The sequence below is a fragment of the Schistocerca gregaria genome, chromosome 4, assembly GCF_023897955.1.
Source record: "Schistocerca gregaria isolate iqSchGreg1 chromosome 4, iqSchGreg1.2, whole genome shotgun sequence".
Lineage (NCBI taxonomy): Eukaryota > Metazoa > Arthropoda > Insecta > Orthoptera > Acrididae > Schistocerca > Schistocerca gregaria.
In genome coordinates, this window is record NC_064923.1 from 328,961,221 (window position 1) to 328,977,162 (window position 15,942).

At 43.7% G+C, this 15,942-nt stretch overlaps 2 protein-coding genes across 11 annotated transcripts in view; one reads left to right on the top strand and one right to left on the bottom strand.

The window, feature by feature from the left end:
* Window positions 1-15,942, bottom strand: part of LOC126268011 (craniofacial development protein 2-like) — a 492,966-nt gene that overhangs the window by 383,767 nt on the left and 93,257 nt on the right. The window lies entirely within an intron of this gene.
* Window positions 1-15,942, top strand: part of LOC126268005 (F-actin-monooxygenase Mical) — a 505,795-nt gene that overhangs the window by 151,221 nt on the left and 338,632 nt on the right. The window contains exon 1 of one of the 10 annotated variants that reach the window (XM_049973384.1): window positions 6,596-6,964. The exons of the other annotated variants lie outside the window; for them this stretch is intronic. The gene's annotated coding sequence lies outside the window, so the exon portion shown is untranslated. Of the gene's footprint in view, window positions 1-6,595; window positions 6,965-15,942 lie in introns of those variants that run through there. 10 annotated transcript variants of the gene reach the window in all.

Below are 15,942 nucleotides of genomic sequence, written 5' to 3' on the forward strand. Positions count from 1 at the left end.
CTCATTTAGGCAGATGCTGTACAGTAAGAAATGTAAGGCAATTCTCCTTTCAGTTTTGTCTGTGCTGAATATAATACTGAACACTGATTCGCACAAAAATTGAAACCCGTTAGCACCTTGTTAATAAATGCTTGGAGCGGTTTTATTCTTGGCGGGAAGAGAGGATAGATGAGAGAAAAAAATTACGAAATTTAGACTAGGTTATGCGATTCCTTGTGTGGTTGTGCCTGTGAAGAGGATAAAACGTAGGACCTGTGGCATGTGTGTAGGCTTATATATGTTGCTTATGTAACGACGCCCTCGGAATGACGCAGTCGGCGGTCCAGATCGATTCCAGTGTTGCACGGAGAGGCTTCGAGGGTAGGTCAGGAGATTTCCCGCGCTGCACCAACTGCAGAAGCCGCCCGGACTAGCCAGCTGTGCTGAGGTGTCGCTAACCATACGGATGAAATCCTGAGCTGGTCTTCGCGGCGGAGGCCCGGATGCCTCCATCCCAACATTAACTGCTCCGGATTACTTCATGTGAATGTAGATTTGGCCTTTAAGCGAAGCCAGAGTAACTACGTTTCACAATGTGACCGAGCGCTCTGTTTTAGAGGCCTATGTTATAACAACTTCTGAAGCTGATAAACCGCTACAGTTGTTTCCGGCGAAAAACGTGACCGTATTTCTACGCCTGCAGGCATATGTTTTTATTGGCGCTTATTGACAAAAAACTCGGTCTCTTTGTCTTTCAACACGTTATCCACGCACAACCAGTTGTCCAGCTTTTAGACTACCTGGTAGAAGTGAGGTAGTAGCAGACATAAAAGTTCAGCAGCACCGCAACTAGAGACGACCAAGGCGCTGGGCTCACAGATTTACTTCAAACTTTGTACACCTTTAGTAGGCCATTAAAATAACACAATATGCAAATAGAAAGGTGCTCTGTTACGGTAGTTCCGAGAAAATTGCAAGAGAAGTTTTACTTGTCTATTATGTGTCTTATGTATCTGTGCATAGATGCTGGATGTTAGTGCTCATAGTGATTAGCGTTCGAGCTTCGTAAGACGAACATGAGTGAGGCGACGGTTCGACTCCCGATCGAATCTAATTATCTGTTTTTTCATCACTGGTCATATTATTTAATTTATGTGACATTTGAGAGGCTATATAATTTTTAAAAAACCGCGTTATTTGCATATATGTTTTAGTAAATTTCATGTTATTTGACTACTTACTATTTTTAATTCAATTTAATTTTTAGAGCAGACATCTATAACTATCGGCAAGGAAACGAGGAAATGCATAGGGTTTTCCTGAAAATGTATGCCTGTCGTTATTTGCGAAATCCCTTATACATGCAATCTGGTAAGGTAACCGGAACTTCTTAGTGTCTCGACGCTTCGAACTGCAGACGCAGAGGCAGGCATCATTTGGCAGTTAACCTGCGTAGCAGTGAGATGTTGCTAATGAAGCAAGAGCAAATAGAGTAGGTGAAATTTTTTTGAATATCACAGAATTTACACCTGTACTACAAAAATGGTGACTCCCTGTTCTTCGACTACTACAGATAACGAGTGTCATGACGATTCAATACACAATGCAATTACAAAACGTCTGTTAAGATGCGTTCGTGTACTGTGATTCTCCTACAGGAATCGGACCTCACTGATACAGACAATCACCGACGATTTATGTTTCGTAATGTTATGAGAAAAGAGATTTATTACTGACAAAGAAATGATTCGTTTCGACGAAGTAGATGAAGGTCCATTTCGTGAAGTTGACACTATTCCCGACAAAGAGGCTTTTGAGCCAGTCGAATAAACGGCAAAAACCGAATTCATTCCGTTGAAGACGAAAATAAATGTTGTAACACTGGCATAATAACACGTGGAATCTACAAATTTTCCAGAGAAAAGGATCTCGATGTTTAAAAAGAAAGGACCCTTTGAAGAGATGGGAAGAAAACAGAGAAAGTGGAGGAACAGCGATCGATAAATATTCAATAACTTATCGTGGACCAATAACCGCTTCGTGGAGGTTCACAAAAGTAAGTTACTTTTTTGTCTACTGTTCATGTAATTTTTTTGTCTTCAACATCCGTTTCTTGACAACAGATAATGAAAATGATATGCAACTTTGATTTTACGTTTCAGGCAACAAGGATTTAACAGTATTGTGCTTGGGCTGCTGCAGGCCATTTCAATCCAAGGACTTCATCTTCAAAGCACCACTTTCGTGGGCTAAGAAATTCGAACAACGGCACAGAATTCGACCGAAGAAGATCACGTCGGGGGATCTGTGGCTTAGGAAGAAACACTGGAAGCAACAACAAAGTTTCAACTGCAGACGAAGGCACTTATCCCTAATTTCGACAAAAAAAATTGTTATTAATACAGACCAAACAGGTAGGCAGTATTAGTCAACTTACGACCGAACTTCCGCTGAAAGAAATTAAAAAAATTGTATTTGTTAAAAGTCACGTTATGAGCAAGATAACGCACTCATACACTGCGCAATACACGAGAACAGTATCTGATGAATTATTACCGCAAATGTTGCTGTGTTTGCAAGAGGCCACAGGAAAGTTAGAACAAAAAGTTCAACAAACTGCTGAGAAATTAACGACGGACTTTCCAAATGGCGTTGTAATTTGTTCGAAGTCTGGGAAGCTTACCACTTAGCTCTACACCTAACTTTTAACCAGCATAATGCTTCACTACGTTTAAAAGAAATCATTCCTCCCAATAAAGTCTTGCGCGGGGTCAAACGAATCCGAATTTTTACGATATCTTTAACGATAACGCAGGTATTCCAACTTGCACACTTAAATTCTAACCCCCCCCCCCCCCCAAATGTACTCTGATTTGCCAACCATGCAACGTTTGTTTCTATCGACAAGTAAGAAACATTATCAAACGCTCCCAGAACTGTTCATTTCTGATTGACAACGAACGAGAAATAGCTTCACGTGAAGACGATGTTAACACCCATTCCATAGTGCAGCACCAATTGTCAGCATCTATACATACAAAAAAGTTGCGTTATGCATGTTTTGCATGAAAACTATCGGAAGAAAGTGTGTTTTCCCTGAGAAACTCTGTACTTTGAACATCACCTGTAAATGCAGGAAAACTGCATTCATTCGATGTAGTAGATGCCGATTCAGTTTATGTTTCCCATGTCTGTATGTCAAAAACCATCTTGCGATATGTGATGTCGAGAACACATCCGACGAGTAACTGTTAATGACTCTTGTGGTCTGGCACCTTGTGACTTGCTATATTACTGATGGCGAATAACGTCATTCGCATCGTTATTTATCAAGGTTAGACTTGGACTTTCCAGGTCTGTCCCATGTCCTTGAAAATTTAATTACAAATAGTAAACAATCAAATAACATATGAAATGCACTACAACTTCATGGAAATATACGCGCTTTTTTATTCTATTTTCTCTCAAATCTCATATAAATCAAATAATGTGAAACGCCAATGGTGAAAAACTATGGCCGGCCTTTTGTGACCGAGCGGTTCTAGGCGCTTCATTCCGGAACCGCGCTCTGCTGCGGTCGCAGGTTCGAATCCTGCTTCGGGCATGTGTGTGATGTCCGTAGGTTAGTTAGGTTTAAGTAGTTCTAAGGTCTAGGGGACTGATGACCTCAGGTGTTAAGTACCATGGTGCTTAGAGCCATTTGAACCATCTGAAAAATGTTTAGATTAAAAAATAAGTGTTAGCGATATTCGTATCGTCGACTCGTCCACTACACACTTGCAAATAGCGAACGATAACCACTTGATTACAATAACTTCTCACGCCTGACACCTTCGCACAGATACATCAGTTACGTAATAGACGCGTAAAACTTCTCTGACGATTTTCTCTGGATTGTCAGAGTGGTGCCCCGTACTACTTGCACATTAAGTTGTTTTAATGGCCTAATAAAGGCGTACAAAGTTTGAAGTAGATCAGTGATCCCAACTTCGTGGCCTCCCCTTGTAGGCAAGGTGACTACCAGATGTTCCATGGTTTCCTGGAATCGATGCAGGTGAATGCCGAGATGGCCCCTCCTGCACAATTACTAATGTCGCTTGCAGAATATGGATGTAGAAGAACTGGACGCGTCTTTTTCATTCCCCATCCTTGTCCAGTACAGGTGTATACTTCGTCTCTTGGTGTCTTTTTGGACGAGACGTTGAGCTCTAATTGTCCTTCCGTTTGAGCCCTGAGCGAAGTGACGCTGGAGTAGAAGTCTGAAGGAGTATGGTTCAAATCCATTTTCGGACATCGACGTATAGGTTTGCAGCGGTTTTCCTTAATCGATTTACCGAAGTGACACAGTGGCTATGGCACTGAACTCGCATCCGGTAGGAGTTAATTTGATCGTCATTTTATGCATATTATCACTGTCAGTAAGTATAAGTTTTGCGTCAGCATTTCTTATGTGTTGCGTTGTAACTAGGAAGCGGAATTGATCCAAAGCATTTTGAGATTGTCTTCACTACTACTTTTACGATGACATTGGGCGGTCTACTATAGAGAAACAAGGTCCCAAGCCCTGTCGGAACGCAGTATAGGTTTCTCGTGATCTCCATAGTTCGAGTAAGGCTAATACCTTCGGAACTTGTGCTTAGACTCTATTCCTCTTTTTTTTTTTTTTTTTTTTTTTAATCGCCTTGTGAATATTGCGTGCAAAGCTCAGGCGGTAGGCGTAGCGGTGGTGAAATACAAGCGTCGGAATTCAGATGCTGGGCTAGAGAAACTTGTATTGTCAGGAAATTTCACTGTACAGTGAACTCGGCCGCGAAGTGATAAACGTTTGACCTTGGGCGTTTTTCAGTTCTGCGCTCAGAAGTCCATATTTTTACAGTACAATTTTGGGTTATGTTGAGAGATAGTCAAAAGAGTTCCTTATCGTTATGGAGTAGTGATGACACCTTCAGCTGTATGGGTGTAATTTAGTCAGTTGACTTCGGTGTTAAACTGCACCACCTTCAAGTCACTTTATAATGTAAGGTGAGCAATACCAAATAATCGTCGTTAAACTCGTACATCTCATAGTGGGTACAGGAAATCGATATCCACTACGATGGACTTTCTTTCTTGCTTTTGGTGTGGACCTGCGCCAGCACCTCAACCACAAGTAAGAAAGAAGGTTCAGCAGAGCGGACATCGATTTTTTTGTACGTCCTATGAGATGTATAATAGTGATTACTCAGTACACACACGATCACCTAGTATAGTCGATGGAACTGAAATTAAATTAGGTCTATAAATACAGCTGAAAGCGTCGTCATTATTACACTGTCCAGTCACTTTAATATGACTGCTTGACAAAAGCATGAATAACTACCTTTCGCAGCGCGGACCGCTACGAGATGCGGAGAAAATGTATCAGTGAGGTTCTGGGAGGTACCGACAGGGATGTGGAGCCATGCCGACTCCAGTACCGTGGCCAGATGGTCTAGGTTTCCCGGTTGAGAGTCGATGGCGAGAACACCCAGATCGAGGCGGTCCCATGGCTTCTCAACTGAGTTTATATCTTGGATGTTCGGTAGCCGCAGGGTACAGTAAACTCACCCTGGTGCTTTTCGAACCACGCACGTACACTGCGAGCTGTGTGGCACGTTGCATTGCCCTGTTCGTAGATGCCATCATGCTGAGGAAAAACTAGCTGTGTGTAACAGTGGACGTGGTCACCAAGGACAGATACTTACTTGTGGTGATCCGTTGTGCCTTCCAGAATGACAAAATGACCCAGGGAGTGGCACGAGAACATTCCCCAGACCATAATGTTCCCTCCTCTGGCCTGAGCGCTTCCGATGGTTGTTGCAGGGTGTTTGCTTTCAGATTTTTCACACCGATGGAGCGTAAAACGTGATTCGCCTGAAACGGCCACTTGTGGGCGTGCAGTTGCGGCACTGCCCTGCAAATTCCAGCTTCCGTCGCCGGTAACAGCAGTCAGCATGGGTGCATGAACCAGACGCCTGCTGCAGAGCGCCATATACAGCAACGTTCGCCGAACAGTCGTTGAGAAGACATTGTTGGTAGCCCCTTAGTTCATCGGGGCAGTCAGCTGTTCAGCAGGTGCACGTCCTTTCGCCCGTACACATCATCGCAGCAGTCATTCACCCCTTGCACGTATGGGCCGTGGTGCAAGGCAACTACCTAGGCGCCTGTTTTGGAAAGTGTCATTTTGCCATGCACGGTATGTTTTAACCACGGCGGCACGCGATAAGTTTACGGATTCAGCCATTTCGGAAATATTTCTACCCTTGGCCCAAAAGCCAGTGATCGTGCGCCGCTGATAGTCAGAGATGAATCGCTCCGTTTCCGCATTACGACAACGAGTGCGCTGCACCCTGCACTGTTAATGCTGCCACCTATCATCTGTCTGGTTATTGCACGTTTACATCGAACATAGGGCGTGTGGTGTGTAATTGGATAGTGTCCTTGAAGATTAGTAACAGCTGTTGTCTCATGATCTATTGCAAGATTCTCTAGAACGTTCCTTTTGTGTGTCTGGGGAGGGGGGGGGGGGGGGCGGCGCTTCGACCGACAACGTCAGTGGGTGGCGTTGAGGACGAGACAAGCTAGCCCGCAGACGTTTGTCGGCCGCGGGGCTGCGTTGCGGGCGGATAGTTGGGCGAGGCCCAGAGGAACTGGGCTATCAAAGCCCCGCTCGCACTGAGTGGGTCGCCCTGTGCGCGGGTAGGAGGCTACCGCGCCTTGGCTGCCGGCCACCCGCTAACGGTCTGTGCAATTCGCGTGCTCTGCACGCTACGGCGTCGCGTGTGTTCGGGGGGGGGGGGCACCTCTCTCTCTTACGCCCGCGGTCAGTCTCCACCGTTAAGTCATAAACGATCGTTCCATTTTCTGGTATGTACAACAGCACTGCGTCTGTCGTCTCCATTGCTTGTTACCTCTCACTCTGTGAACGGATAATTCTCTGCTGTTTCCTCCGTCGGTGTCGTCAGAGGTAAGTTACCTGCTTCGGCTTTTACCTGTAAGATTCCGCTTTGTTCTTCTAAAACTATCGTGCGGTAAGACCTTTTGAACGTACCGAATTTTCAGTTTATTGTTAAGAAAAATTTCTCAAAATCGTGTTGACCTTCCTAGGAAGTTCAGAATATCATAAGGATCTATTCTGCTCGCGCATTTTTCTTTCGTGTAATCTGCCTTTCATCTGCATTACATATTTCGCAAGCCACGCTGTGGTACACGGTGGAGAGTACCTTGTACCATTACTAGCTATTTTCTTCCGGGTTCCACTTCCAAATGGAGTGAGTTCACGAAGCATCTAGGTAATATTCGCATGTTGACCGGGCCTACCGATTACAAATTTTGCAACACACCTCTGAATTCCGTGGATGTCTTCCTTTAACTCGACCTGGTGGGGGCCCCGAACACTCGAGCAGTACTCCAGGATGGGTCACACTTACTTTCTACACGCTGTTCCTTTGCAGATGAGGTTCACTTTCCTAAAACTCTCGGAAGAAACAGTAGTCGAGCACTCGCTTTCCCACTACCATTCTTACGCTCACGTTCCATTTGTTTCTCTTTCCAGCGTTACGTCCAAATATTGAATCGACGTGATTGTGTCGAGCAGCACATCACTATTGCTGTATACGAAATCATCTTGTATCATCCTACCTCCTCATCTTCTGTATATAGAGAACAAGAGCGGTCTTACCACTCTTGCCTGTGACTCTCCTGACGATAGCCTCGTCTCTAATGAACAGTTGCTGTCGAGGACAACGTACTGCGTACTGTAGCTTAGGAAGTCATCAAGCCACTCACATATTTGGAAACAGTTGTGTACGCTTAAAGCTTCGTTAACATAGTGCAGTGTGTCACCATGTCAAAGGCTTTCTGGAAATTTCCATAGTTCGCAGGATATTATGTGAGAAAAGGGGAAGCTGAGTTGCCCTTCTGCGTTCGTTCTACCACAGCATAATTCTCTATGATCCATGAGTTTCCAGTTAATTTTTAGTTCTACGTCGTATTTCTGTCTACTCAAAAGTCAACTTCGCAGGGCGGGTGGTAGAGGTAGCGCTGTGAGCCATCTTTCTGTAAATCCTATAATCTTTGTTCTTTGCGTATTCATATTTCAACCGTTTCTGTGTTATACCGAAATTGAAATTTTTATAGGACAGAACCGGTGTATTCCCGTTAATGGGTGCTATTCAGAATATTGTATACTCATTGTCCTCTATAAATTCTAGAAGTTTGTAACCGAAATTTCCGAACACCTTGTATACTCCACAAACTGATGTTCAGCGCTTGGCATAGGACAATTAGTACTGATGTAACGTCTTTTGGTCTGGCTCCAGCCGAGTATGGGGCGTGGGGATAATGGCTGTACATATGCTTCCGCGAGCGTCTTAATTGTTCATTTCTCATTCTCGTGGCTGCTACGCGAGGTGTACGGTGGATACGGAGACGTGTTGTACAGACCTGTTTCACGTTAGCGACATTTCCCTTTCGTTTGAAGTTACATGTACATCGGCGTTCCACTTTCGTAAGGGGCAATACAGACTGTTTCGATTATAGCAACGCATTTGTGATTTCTTTCGGTATCTGCTGATACAAACTCCAAACACTGGGCATTACTGTAGAGTAAGTCACTCTAACATCTAATACGGTTTCCCTTCCTCAAGTTTCCTAGAAATATTCCAACGAATATAACAGCTGAACATCACATTATTATCACTCATTACATGAGTGCGTCCCATTTCCTGTCACTTCTTAGTATTCCCCTAAGATATTTAAACTGTGTGACATGTTCCAGAAGGTTACCACTGACGTTGTAATGGAATATTGTAGCATCCCTTCCCTTGTTTATTTGCTTTTTCTTGCATTTTATTTGAGTTCAAAGATAGCTGCCATGTAGTGTACCAAGTAGAAATACCTTCCTGTATTTTCTTAAAATTATCTAGCGATGACATTTTCTTGTAGACAGCAACATCAGTAGCGAGCTACCTGAGAGTGCTGTTGTCCATACCAGATAAATCATTTTATGTGCATTGAGAACATTAGCGGTGCCGTAACGCCTCCCTCAGACGTGCTTGGCGTTACATTCGGCTGTGACCAGGATAACGGTAAATATTCTTATAGACATTAAGATACGTGTAAAGGTACTGCCTCTGATCGTATCCCGGTTGGCACGGACACTGCCGTATAGTGTTCTTTTGCACTCCAGGAAAATGGTATCTATCTGTTCATCAGCATCTACAGTTTGCAAGTTGTCGAGTGAGAGCAAAACGAACTGTATTGAGGACTATTGCCATGGATCACTATCCTGAGTGAAGTTTCAGATGTTTTAGTTTTAAATGCTCGATATTGTGGGGATACGACTTCAATTCAGAATCGAAGTATCTGCCTAAGAAATTTGATGTATTGTTTCGCTACAGGATTTCATCGCAGTTTTTAGTCATTCTCGTCAATAAACAAATTGCACTGACATTATAGGCATCTCCGCACCAAGTGCTGTAGTATTATGCAGTGATTCACTGATGGCCCAAAGTAATGGAATCAAGTGCGTAATTTAGATAACGACAAAACCTACTTGTTGGTTTTGACTAAGCGCTTAGAGCCTAAGCTGTGGGGCCTCGGTTCGGACATTGATATTAAGTTTCAACCGTGTTAGAAATTTCATGAGATGGAAGAACGGTACTGTCAGTCACGCATATCACATGATATTCACAAGTTTCTTTAGTATCTTCACAGTATTTCGACGTTGCATTCTTTTTATTATCTGTCTCACTGTCAGGACTTCCCAAGTGGACTGCTCTCACATCCACTGTGGTGTCACACTCATAATTGTTGTGTTAACGTTACTAAAGAAGAAACGGAAATTTTCTGAAGACGAGAAGCTGTCTTATAGGTGTGGAACGATGAACATAGCTAATTACCAAGAACGCCGAAAACATTTTAAGTATATCTTAAGGCTAATAAATGTAGGCCAACTCACTACATTGGCGATGGCGTTTATAAAAGATAAATCTTCCGAAGCGCCTTTTATAGAAATAGTTTAACAATGTAAAGTGTTCGATACAGCCGGCTGGGGTGGCCGTGCGGTTATAGGCGCTACAAACTGCTACCGCGTGACCGCTACGGTCGCAGGTTCGAATCCTGCCTCGGGCATGGACGTGTGTGCTGTCCTTAGGTTAGTTAGGTTTAAGTAGTTCTAAGTCCCATAGTGCTCAGAGCCATTTGAACCATTTTTTCAATACACTTAGAGTTAACAAAGAAATTCGTTAGTGGTGGGAGCAGAGATCTTCAGCTACAACCAAGTGGTGCTGAATTCCAGTTTGTGATATAGCATTGTACGGTTGAAAGAATGTGAAATTAAAGTTGTATGGAGTGGGATACTAAACATAATAAAGGAAAATTGTGGTAAAAACGGAATTCAAGGATGGAACGTTTCACGTGTGCAGAAAAATTAATGCAAGTAGTCGCCGAAGCTATTAATTTGTTACGATTCTTTCCAACAAAGCTAATCAGGGCCCTGTGTGTGGGATATTTGACAGAAACCATTGATGTTTACAGTTACGGATCAAAGCGTTATCTGCTGCATCCAAAGATAAAGTCGTAGCGAGTGCAGGTGGGCGCTCCATGGCTGCTGTGATTACACGTTCATTGACCGTGGTCAGCGATCGCTGGATTGTTCCGCTTCGAGTTCCACTTCCGCAAGGCAACGGTCACGTCTGCCGCCGTGTTTGTGTTTTCTGTCGCCGCTTTTGTGTAAGGCCTGTGTAGTTGGTTTACTGACGATTGTCGTCACAAACAAACGGCGCGGCGGTCAAAGACTTCACAGCCGTCGTGACGTCAGTTGCTCTACTGCGGCTGTCAAGAACGTAACTGTAGATCAGTTGATAGTCCTGCTCGTCTCTGCTTCGTCTTCCACTTGCTGAACTGTTGCCCCTTCATCATGATTGGATTCGTTGCCGGTTCAAATTTCGTTGGATTTATTGGTAACAGATCTAGTAGTCTCATCATCGAATTGATTCTTATACGATTTACTTATGTTGTTACAAATAAATAAATATAGTTTTTTGTATCAGCCTGGTGCAAACCTTTCTACTTGATGCCAAACCGACAGCTTACGTGTCAGTCTCGCTGCTTATTGTGTCAAGAAGACTCAAGGTAGTATGACATGTATTTATGCCATCAGGGAATAGTTTCCATGGTACTAGAAGCTGTAGAGGGTGACTTTAATTGCATCGTCCATTGTGGTGGGGTAAGCAACGGTCCCCTCGTCATACCTGTTTCTGTGGTGGAGGCATTTCTCGGCAGGAGAACGTCTAGTTGTTGTTTTATGTTTCGGAATGGAAAAACATAGGTCGCAATGAATGTATGGTTCGGTCCTAGGGATTGTGCGTAATGGTTAAAGCGACGGCCCGCAATATTGCAGGTTAGACTTCCGGACTGGTACACATTTTCGTTTGTCACGACAAATTCATTGTGTTGCTGATTCATCATTTCAGAGCGTATTTTACTCGTATTAATTGAAGCCATTCTTTTTATTTAGCTCACCTCACCGATTCCATTCATTCAATGTCAATAACTGCTATTAAAACACGCAACATTCGTCGCTGTCGCTATAACGAAACCTACAGTCGAACATGAGCTTCGAAGACTGCGTACGGTCCAAATTTTTCATGTAAATAAATCTTTGCAACATATTAAAGAAGGGATAAGTGACAGGAAAAAAATCTTTCACTCACTGAGAATGAACGATAGACCTTTGGACCTCTGGAACTTAACCCACAGCCACACCAGACTCCACTTATTGCACTGGTTCTCTTATTTTTACATTAATTTCATTCGCATTTGCGAATAAGGACAGCCATCAGCTGTAGAATGAAACGCCAATGAAGTTTGTACAACATCCTCAAAGGAGATGTGATCGTTTTTAGCTAGCCCTCTACTTCAGTTAAGTAGGCTCTGAGTACGACTTCAAATTCATTCCGTAATTGACCATTTAAGTTATGACATGGGCACTGAGGACGATGTTTCGCGCCTTAAAGCACCAACTTGCAACAACAAATATGCCATCACCACACACCTCACGTTCATCTTTCTCTGTCTCTGACATTTTCCCGAAAGCTGTGGGGGTTTTCCGAACCCGCGGATGCGAAGGTCGTGCCGATTACCCTTCCCACATGTGGAATGTTGCCTCGTCAGGGAAAACATTTAGTGGGTAATTCGAGGTCTGCCCGATCCGGTTAAACATCTCAACAGAAAATTTGTGGTGAGGCTGCAAGTCGTTTCCCTTCAGTTCTTGCACAAGCACAAGGAAGCGAAATTGTTTAAGCAGCATCTTGAAACTGTTGAAGTAGAGAAGTGTAGCTCTCGTGAAGCTCGACGAACTGGCTTGGATGGGCATTAGTGGGTGGTCTCTCCGATCCCCTCTGCTATTTCACCAGAGGTGCGGTTTTTGTCAGAACCTGTCTGTCTGTTTACAGTCCCATTGGCTAGAAACGTGTCGTTCCAAGTGATAATCGTTTTAACGTTTGGTGGATCGCTTTTAAATTCACGTTGGAAATTTCTTTGGTGATTTCGTTTCAGCTTGGCACTCCACTGCGTGGTTTCTCTTGTGGTTTAGTCATTTCTGTTAATTATTTAGCACCCGAAACAAAGCAAGAGGAGTGGTTTAGAAAAATATCTTTACAAAGCATTTTGAGTTGCTTTACTTGATGATGCAACCGCAAATATCTGTGTCTCAGTTGTTTTCAATTGCATTTGGAAATTAGGGAGGTTTGGTGTGGACAACCTGTATGAGCGACATCGTGAACTGGTTGCGGACGCGACTACATGCAGATCCTGCAAAGGGCGTGCACGACATTTGGCGCCATCTAAATTTGTCCCCGTTTGTGCGGAACTTGGCAGGCGGGACAACCGCAAGGTGCCTAGTGGGAGGTCTGTGGCTTCAGGCAGCGTGGCGCATCTCGCGCGTATTTCGTTAGCGAAGACAGATGACTCACATGTGTCGGCGAAAAGATCTTATTCTTACGTTGCCACATCAGTAGGACAGACTACCGTCGCGCCTGTTTCCTGCAGCTCGTGTCAACGGCCAGTGTGACCGCAGTATCGCGCTTGGGCGGCGGCGTCTTAGTGAACTGGCGCTCGCTGTAGTTTCTTATTGATCGCATGGTCCAGAGTTCCGGGGGCTCCCGACAGGTGTTCTAGCAGTTCATATCGTAAAAACAAGACCTCATTACACGTGAAAGTTCTATCTGTAGCTGGTCCGTTGCACCAAGTGAAGACGATATTTCTTCACTGCATCTCTCATAACCGACATTGACTTTCTCGGAAGCGTCTACAGTGCTACCAAACAGCACAAACTGAGTTTTTTTGTGTGTTCTCTGATATACCTGCTTGTTCAACCTACGCTATGTAATTTATCATTCTGTCGTTTTCAGCGAGTCTCCTTTTATTTTTGTGAAATACACTACTATTGTTGTCTTTTTGTTTCATGAATTATAAATGGGATATGATCGTTGTTAGAAACAAGTGGTTATAGATTTTCGATTAGCACTGCTGGACAGCTGCTTAATTGCTTAAATTACCGCTAGAGTTGTCTAGTCATCAGACAGCCAGTTAGCGTTAGTTGTAAGATGGCTTATATGTTCTGGCTGCCGAGATCTTTTAATCTCACGCCACATGACTTTATTGTGGGGCTGTTTAAAAGTGTTTACATTCCACCTGCACCAACAATACTGGCCAACCTGCGGAACCGTTATCAGAGCTTCAGTGAACTCACACAAGAGGTGATTCCCAGAGTGTTGGACGAATACGGCTACGTTTTTGATATTTGCTCTGCAACAGAAGGCAGTACATGTTCATCTACATGATTACTCTGCAATTCGCAATTATTCGCCTGGCAGAAGGTTCATCGAACCACCTTCGAGCTATTTCTCTCTACCGTCCCACTTGCGAAAAGCAAGCGGAGAAAACGAACACTTCAATCTTACCTTGTGAGCTCCGATATCTCTTGTTTTATTATGATCATCATTTCTCCCTCTGTAGGAGGGCACCAAGATATTATTTTCATACTCTGAGAAGAAAGTTGCTGAAGGAAATTCCATGAGAAGGTCCTGCCGCAGAGATAAACGTCCTTGTTTTAATTACTACCACCCAGAATCGTGTATCATATTCGCGGCACTCTCTCCCCTATTTCGCTATAATACGAGACGAAGTTCTTCGCCATCTTATCTTAAACGGATCCCACACGGCACAGCAATACTCCAGGAGTAGTCTCTTTAGTTGACCTGTTACATTTTCTGAATGTTTTGCCAATAAACCGCAGTCTTTGGCTTGCTTTTTCCACAACATTATGCGTGTGATAGTTCCAGTATAACTTACTCGTAATTGTAATCACTAATGTAGTTTTTGTAAAATTTAAAACTTCCTGTTTCCGTCGTATCCAATTTGTTACATCCAATAAAATTTAATTAAAAGTGATCCATATTTTTGAATAGCTCTGTATTATAGTTAACTCTTAATCGGTTTGTCTACTTTAGGCCTAAAAACTGTGACATATATTTTGATTTTGTTTTGGTTACTCATTTGAAACTGCATCAGTTTTAATTAAAAGGCACTAGTTGGCTTGTGCTTGCGTGTGCTGTGACGTGAGAGCATGACATCTCCAAAATAGTCGGGATAATTTTTGTAAACTTTTCCTGAGAGTAACGGCAGTGGATGTTGTGTGCTTAAGTTTATGTCACATTGTACGTCTTCGGTATATTTCTTTCCGTGTCGCAACTATGTACACAGTTTCTCACACCTCGCCGGCCGCGGTGGTCTCGCGGTTCTAGGCGCGCAGTCCGGAACCGTCCGACTGCTACGGTCGCAGGTTCGAATCCTGCCTCGGGCATGGATGTGTGTGATGTCCTTAGGTTAGTTAGGTTTAAGTAGTTCTAAGCTCTAGGCGACTGATGACCTCAGGAGTTGAGTCCCCCAGTGCTCAGAGCCATTTTTCTCACACCTCGTGCAGTTCACTGTTTGATGGTATCGCAAGTTTCCATCAACAGAAACCATAGGTAAGAAATCTTATGTCGCTAGACTAATTGATAGACGATGTGTTACTATCGCTGCTCATTTGTTCATCGTGTTTTGTTCAGTATGGCGATGGTTTTCAATGTTTAATGCGAGTTTGTGGTGCAGGAATTGGGCAAATTCTACATGGTAAAGAGAGAGGGAGTGTGTTTGTGTGGGGTGAGAGAGGGGGGAGATAAGGCGAAAAGGAGGAGGAGAAGAAGAAGAAGAAGAAGAAGAAGAAGAAGAAGAAGAAGAAGGGGGAGGGGCGAGGAAATTGAGAAGCGATGGTTTTCGATACCAGAGAATGTTTGAATACTAAGTTTTCTTTGAGGAATTGTCTTCGTGTAATTCATTAAGTATTGCGAATGGTAATGTTCTGTATTCCTTCAAAGCTTTGTTGCTTTATGTTATTACATTTGATTTGTGGAAGTTCTCCTATATTGTGAGATTTTCGTCGAGGCTGTTGCTTTCTATGAGGAGCCTGAAATTAGTTTCAGTACACACACCAAAAAGAGTTTTGCATCACTCCGGTTCCCAAAACTCCAGAAGATAGACGTTGACTGTAGATATTGTATCACAGACACAGTCCCTTTGACTGTTCAGATGTCACTAAATCCTCCCAAAGATGTAAACAACCAAGCATGAGCAGCGCCTATTAGACGGAGGGAGCCCGACAGTCGATCAGTTCCAGTCATTCCACCAGGAAGGATGTACACGGATCGTGTTGTCTGTAGTTCATCAATCTCTAGACGGTCAATACCGCGGTTCGATCGCGTCCGCATTGTTACTTTGTGCCAGGAAGGGCTCTCAACAAGGGAAGTGTCCAGGCGTCTCGGGGTGAACCAAAGCGATGTTGTTCGGACATGGAGGAGACACAGAGAGACAAGGAATGTCGATGACATGCCTCGCTGA